The sequence below is a fragment of the Apteryx rowi genome, unplaced genomic scaffold, assembly GCF_003343035.1.
Source record: "Apteryx rowi isolate R43461 unplaced genomic scaffold, aptRow1 scaffold_5, whole genome shotgun sequence".
Taxonomy (NCBI): domain Eukaryota; kingdom Metazoa; phylum Chordata; class Aves; order Apterygiformes; family Apterygidae; genus Apteryx; species Apteryx rowi.
In genome coordinates this window covers 7,005,447-7,013,238 of record NW_020450760.1, presented here as the reverse complement: position 1 = coordinate 7,013,238, position 7,792 = coordinate 7,005,447, and positions in this window count along the sequence as shown.

The following is a 7,792-nucleotide window of genomic DNA, read 5'->3' as shown; positions in this document are numbered from 1 at the left end:
TTCACATCCTCACCGAAACAGCCCCGGCACTGCAGTTAGGAGGAAAGAAAACTAAAAGTCACAGGATAAGGGAGTTTTACTTGGAATTAAATGACCACCGCCTGACAAAACCTTAACAGCTTCATTTTGAAAGCCATTCTTAAAGTACATGGTTCTCGTCCAAATAGGATTTCTCTCGGCAGAGGGAATACTAGCTAAGATTTGTGCAGTATTTGGACAATATGGAAATATTAGCAGTTTCTGCTTTGATCCCATACAGGGCAGAACTCCTTCTGAAGAGAGTTAAATTCCACCAGGACAAATCAGACCTTTGTTTGGGGACTGCTGAACTCAAAAATGAAGAGAGATGGAGAAGATAACCTGACAGAAGAGCGTTTGTTCCCCAGCACTAYGGCACAGATGTGCCCAGCACAGGTGCTTATTTTATCTGCTTTTGTTTCCCGTGCTCTCCTTCCTCGTTTTCTTGGAACGTGACAAAGAATGTCACCTCACCAGAAAGTGTCAAATGTTGAGAGAAATAACACATCTGGCCAAAATCATGAGATACAGTGTCAGCTGACGCTCTCCAAGTGCAGTACATTAAGGTAGAGCAAGCGCTTTCAGCAGTCATCTCTGAAACCCTTCCCAGATCAAACCTACATACTAGAAAAAGCTGCACACATTCAGCCTGTGCGCCTAGACCTCCCAAGGCACGGCTCCTGAATTAGTAAAGAGACTTCAAACTACGCCAGGTACACAAAGAACTTTCTCAGGCACCTTCTGCAATATCACAGATTGTACAAAAACAGGGATAGGTCTCCTGAGCTCAGGAGAGGCCAACCTCTCTGCCTTGAAATGGGACCAAACAGACCCATGTCATTCCCAATGTGTTTGTCCAAACCGTTCTTAGAAGTCTCAAGCAACAAATTCCACCGCCTACCTAGACAATCACAGTATTTCTTCCAAATACCTAGCATCCCTCCTTCTTGGCTACTTTTTGTTCCACCCACAATGGAACTGGTGACCACACTGTTCTTTTTTTGTTTTTCTCCCTTCTCCTTCCTACAACATCTAAAGATCCCTCTTTAACCTTCTCTTCTTCAGATTGAATCACACCAGTGTGATGCACCATATTTTCAAGACCTGTGATCATTGTCACTGCTCTTTTGGACACTCTCCAGCTGAGCTGTCTTTTCCTTGAAATGCAGTACCCAAAACCAGAGGCAGTAGGTAAGGCTACTCCAGTAGCAGCCTTATCAGAGCTGAGCAGAATGGAAGCATTACTTCATGTACCCTGAAGGCTATATTCCAACATATGCATCCCAAGATGACATTTGCCTTTTATTTTTTGGCAACATTGTCAACTTGTATTCAGCTTGAGATCTACAAAAGAATCTAAATCTTTGTCTGGAAAGCTGATTAGGCTTATTTTTATTCTTCCTTGCCGCACCTCAAATCAAACAGGTTGTGGTAAGGGATCTACCAGAGGGAGGATGCAAATTTCCTGAATCTATGGTAAATGATTGTTAGATTATGAAAGAGACTATGAAAGCAGTGATTGTTACAGTCACTTCTGCTGCCGAGTGGCTGTGCTTTGCRTTCCCATGATATAGTTCTTGTTCTGCAAGCATAACACACCAAACTTTTTATGAGAAGGATGCCTATCAATCAGCGCTCTTAGCTCTCAGGAAAAAGCACATATTACCAGTTATTCTGGGATGCTGAGAAAAGTCTCCTCCTCTACAGGAAGAAGGAGCAGGAACCAGAAATACACTGAACTCTTTTCCTCCAAGAAATATGTTTTTTTTTTCCTGCTACCCTTGACACATTTTCACGGTTTATTATAATTTCTACCATTCAGCTAGCTGTAAGGCTTTGCTACAGCTAATGTCAAAGAAACTTATCCACCCATCCTGCTCCTAGTTACTTCTTGGGATATAGTATTTCAGACTAACACAAGCACAATGAGAGCTATTGATCAATGCATGTACATTTTATTTTTATGGCTTTTAAGATCATAAAAGCTAACTTGCACAAGTCAGGCATTTAAGAAAAGTAGTATTTAGGGGGTTTTGTGGGGAATTGGGGTTAAAGAATATCCCCTGAGCTCTTCCTGGAAAAAATATGCAATATAATTCATGGCCTGCTATGTAAAAAAACAGCATAATTTAGTAGCCTCAGATAACAATTATTCTTAAACTGATCTTAAAACTCAGGTTTAGACTCTTTTGCACAGGTCACGGCACAAAACAGACCACAAAAAGTTTAAAGGAGAAAAAAGAGCCATATGAATCTACAGCACTGACAATAGTGTTTACCCCTATTTTATCATGTTGATTTACTAAAGAGTGGGTTCTAACACACGCTAAAATAAGGCTTAACTGCCTATCACAGGGAACAAAATGGGAAGAAGCAGGTTGAAGAATTAATTTAGATTAAGAAAACACCATGAGGAATGCTTGATGCACACAGAGGAATTTAAACTACATATATGAATACTTTGGTAGGAAAAAATCATTAGATGCTATGTTCAGCAGATTGATCTCCTATTGGCATCAAAATAGCTTTATTATAAACAGCAGAAAGAAACAGAAAAAAACAACAAAAACCATAGTGACCTGTCCAACCCAAATGGTCTTCAGTAAAGGTGATGTGCTCTAACAGGAGTTACACACTAGAAGGAAATTTTTTTGGTTTTGTGCAAAGGGATGTACAAGAACTGCTGAAGTGGTGCAGACAGCAGTTCAAGAACATGGTCCGAAGTTTGAGAACAATCTTCAGCAGTGGGTAGCACCTAGAAATCCAACCAAGATCAAGAGGCCTGTTTCATGTGTGTCAATCAATGCAATCAGTTTGTCATGGATGATTTCTCAGGGACAGAAGACAATTCGGCTTGCTCACTACAGATCACAGCAACTAAGCTTTACCAGAAGGAGATCTTGATTACTTCAGTCCTATTTTCGTCTTTTGTGGGCAAAATTTGATTTTCTCAGAATTTGTAGAATTTCCTCAGAAATTGTTCCTCCCAGCTCCACTCTGCTTTTATGAAAAACACAGCACAATAAAATGTGGCCAATAAATAAGGTCTACAAGTACATTTCTTCTGCCTGTCAAACTGCAGATTTATCATGACACAGATTACATCTTCAGGCAGATCTTCAACTCATTTGCTATTCATTTTCTAACAGTATGAAGAGGAAATTCTGACTCATTATGTGTATGACTACACAGAAAAGCTACCACACTAACATGCGAACCTATGAGTTGCCCATGTGAGTGCTCTTACCCTAAATAACTGTAAAAGTAGCTTTTCACTCAGAGTGGGGTGACTTTAAATTACCTCCTCTTGGATGAAGCATATATTCACTTCCCCTTACATCACAGTAACTTACTCATGTTGCCATTACCTTACTGTCTTGCATCTCCATGGCTCCCAAATGAGACAATATTAACTGATGATATGCAGAACAACTATCCAGGAAATGGAAGCCTTTTATAGAGAGTACAGCCATTTGTAAATGGTTGCATGTCACTAATCTGAACTGGTGCTAAACACATACAACTCATTTTTGAGAGAGAGATATGCAATTCTTACTACTGCCACCACACCTCCTCATATGCACAAACACGAGCCTTTTTCCTCACAACATCCAGAAAGGCCTGGCAGTACAGCTATGCATATTTTTACAAAAGGTTTTAAAAAAAAAAAAGAGGTATCTAAGAGTCTTTACCACAACCTGCAGCTCGCACCACATTGCTGCCATCTGTGTAATGGAATGGGGCATCCTCATATTCCTAACCTTGCACTAGTGCTCAGACAGCTGTACTGTGACAACCAYTTCAGTGTCAATGTGATGAGCAGGGAACTGACTGGACCGAAAACTTTTGCCAACTGCATAATCACTAAAACCAGCTCGAGACAGAGAATGAGACTGAACAGCTGGAAGAAGGAGGAACCTCTCCTTTCAACAGTGGCAGGGACACAAGACAATGTCAGAACTACAACTTTACACCACAGGCTCCTAAATTCTCAGTGAAGAGCCCCTAGAAACCCTGTCTGACTTCTTAACAGGTTGTAGGTGCTCTATATATTTTGTCAATACAAGTTACCAAAAGCTTTGATACCATGCCACCCCCTTGGTGGAGCTGAACATAAAGACTCACAGGAAAGTCTACTTCCTGTAGCAACTAAATATTTGTTCGCCACAGTCCCGTAATGGGCCCTAACCATGTAAGTTCACTTGCAGCACATATGGTAGCAAACAGATAATACTAAATTCAACACAAACCATGATTACCTAGCAGCTTTCACTCAAAAGTATGGGAGGACAATCTGGCAATAGCAGCTTCTTACATTGCCTCCTGACTAACAAATTCCCAGAGAAGATAAGAAGCCTGTGCTGAATGCCCTGTTCCAGGCACAGCAGCTCGATCCCACATCACATCTCTCAGAAGAGTGCCCGCGGGTAGCAGTAAGGCTGAGACAGGGACACTTCTCCCTGCTGGAACTGCACTGATGTACAAAAAGGCACGTAGAAGTCTAGCTCCGTGGAGAGCTTACGCAGGAAGGAGTTGCTGGGTGGAACTGAAAGCCAGTGTGGGAAGCAGAGACCAAAACCAAGGACTCACTTCATCCCAAAGTAACACCCTCATCACAGTGCTACAATTGTGGCACACAGGATGACAACCCTGGCACCAGAGAGCTCACATTCCTTTCTACACCGTGACAGGTTCAAACAGAAGATCAGAGCGAGCCTGGCCTAGTCTAAAGGTTCAGTCTCCCTTGGGAGACTGCAGGTACAGGCTTGAACCTGGGCTTCCCACTTCCCAGGCAAGCACTCTACCCTCTAGGTCACAACTCCCAAACTGCAGGCCACAGACCATTGATGCTCCACAACAGGCCTGTGAAACCACGTTGCGGTTACCACCTTTCCACTCAGAAGCCTGAAAAAGATGCGGAAGCGTTAAGGGCTGTAGTGGGCTGTAACCCAACAATTTGGGAACCGTTGGTCTAGGCCATAACATGGAAGTAGATACCACTACAGCTACCACTTTCTCCTCCTCAGGTTACATCTGAAAGGTGTAGCCAAGGCTGTTACGCTCCATGAAGAATACAGCTCTGGTAGGGCATATCTTGTGGGCCACAGTGAGGACCCTAACTAGCAGGTGAGCTCCAAAGGCTTTGATACAAGGAAGACTAACTTGTGAATCCAAAGCTTAGGCAGAAGTGCCAAGACACTGTGTTTACGCAGGAAGGCAGCAGCTCCAGTAACATGTGTTACCAGAGCTTTACATAGCAAAACAAAAACTAAAAAAACCAAAAACAAAAAAACCCCTGGGGTCTACAGTTTCCCTCACAAAATGTTAAGAACAATTCAGATACCAAAATTTAATTTAATCAAAACCCAGCCTAAGTTGCAATTTAAACATCTTCCTTGTCTTTGGATCTTTTAAGGGAGCTGCCCAGTCTTTGTGGAGCAGAAAACTGGAGACAGGCCTGCCTATGCCCCAAAGGAGCACTTTAATCACTGGGTCACTCATGCTCACTCATGTCTCATTTCAGTCAGGACAATATAACAACATTTCAGTTTAGGAGTGCTGCAGGAGACAAAACCAGAAATCACTCTTAAAAAAGCACTTCAGCAGTTAGACCTTCTCTCAGAAGACAGTTCAAGTGATTTTGAAATGTCTTTCCCTGCTCCCTTTACGACACCAGTGCTTCACACTAAAACAAGCTGCACTGCCAGACTGCAAAAAAATGAAGATTTTTCTTACTCCAACAATATTCCTGATTTAAAAATAGTGGTACTTCAGGAATTCATTAGGAGTCTTCTGTTACTTTCCTGGGTTATATAACTGCTTCACTGCAAACCCATACAAACAAAACTGAACTTTGTAGTCATCCAGAAAGTATATCCCTAGGCAACAGGCAAATAAATTCCAAGTAACAGTCACCATAAAACACAGAGTAGACAGACAGACACATAGTCCACTGTAAAGCATGAATCACTGAACAGGAATGAGTACGCTTGCCTTATTTCCTATCATGCACAATGTTTGTGGTAAGATGTATGTTGAGCTTGGCATTACTTTTTCTACAGCAATAAAAGCTTAGCAAGTCAAAATTAATCAAGTAAGCATTACACAAAAAACGCTTGAAATCTTTGCCTGAATGAACGTGGTCTCCCACTGGTGTCAATGCAAGTTACCTGGATGGAAACTAGAGCATCCGAGACTTCAGTGCAACGTGCTCCAACAGCTGTGCCAATCTTTAAACATAACACTTAATTCCACTTCTTCAAACAGGCTAATATTAAATGCTCCAAAAATCAAAGTCTGACTGAACGGATGTATCTATTCAATGTCTGTAAATGCTATTCAAAAGAGCTTAGTTTGTACTGCAAGAGGTGCTGTAGGAAATACAGAACGAGGCAGCCTAATTTTCATCAAGAAAACACGAAAGTGTAGCGAGAGAGACACTACGGGGCCAGTTTTCACATCACTGCCAGGATATAAATCTATTAATAAATTTGTGCAGTATATGAAGAAATCGTGGATCCATGATATGAAACACAAGTGTAAGGAAGTTCTGAAGTGTGGAAAATGAAGCAAACAACCTAGTCARAAACAGAAACAAGGGCAGTAGAGGGAAGAAAGTCAGTTTTGGAGAATCCTAAGTGTTAGAACTTACAGCACCCAATACCAAGAAGGAAAGACAAATTACTAGGAGAGACTCTATGTATTTTCTAAGATTCCCCTTAGTTTCGCRTCATGAAACCCAAACTACACAAAACTTCATGAGCGTTTTTTAGTGGTTATTAGAAGTCAAAGGTTTTTTTGAATGTCACAAAAACAAACCAAAAATATCTTTTAGGTATGTACAAAATTTAGTGTCAATCATTTGGAAGTATTTGTCTGGAGAACCACATGAAATTTAAAAAGACTTTAAACTGGAACTTGTGGTCTTTTCTATACTTAAAGGAAAACACTGGTAAGTTTTGCTGAAGCTTGACACAGAGCTTGATACCAGTGCCAAGCTATTACAAAAGCTTCTGTCACTTTCTCAAAATTGTTTTCAGTTTCTTCTGTCTCCTCCATCTTTACAGAGAAGAGACAGTGCTGCCAACAGTTCTACACACAACACTTTCTGTGGTCAAGAAACTGCAGAATGCAGGATTTGGCGTTTTTAGTATGAAACGCTTTAATAAAGCATATTTGAAGCCTGGTAAGATATATTTTGCAAAGTCTGAACAGAGTTCAGAGAAACTAGGAGTTATTTAAAATATTTTCAATTATCAAATTTATTTCATATAYTTGTTATACACATTCTGTTAGAATGAAATAAATAAGAATAAGCTATTACTCAATATCAGAAACTACAATGCATGTGTCACAAGACCTTGAACCTACACGAAGTTTACAACTGTAATTAAATAATAAAATTGATTGTGCAACATACTGCATGTATGAGTATATATGCTCAGAGCTAGAGGTAAAGGCTAATTACAGCTTATCAAACTAACCTTTACCTCTGGGAGTATAGGAAATACATGCAGCTACGCACCACCTTCAGTCATCTCTTATGTGTCTCAGGTGAACACCAGTTTCACTCGGGGGCTTCGTACATGCTAATTTAAAGTATTTTCTCCTGACGTGGAGGAAACTTATTCCAATCGCTTGACTCTCCCTAATGATAATAAAACTCGGCTTCAGCTCCGGATCCCCACAGGGTCCACAGAGAGTCCGGATGAGGCTATTTCGCGCTGAAAACTAGAGACCTGCCAAGAAGCGTCGGGCAGACAGAAACGGAGCC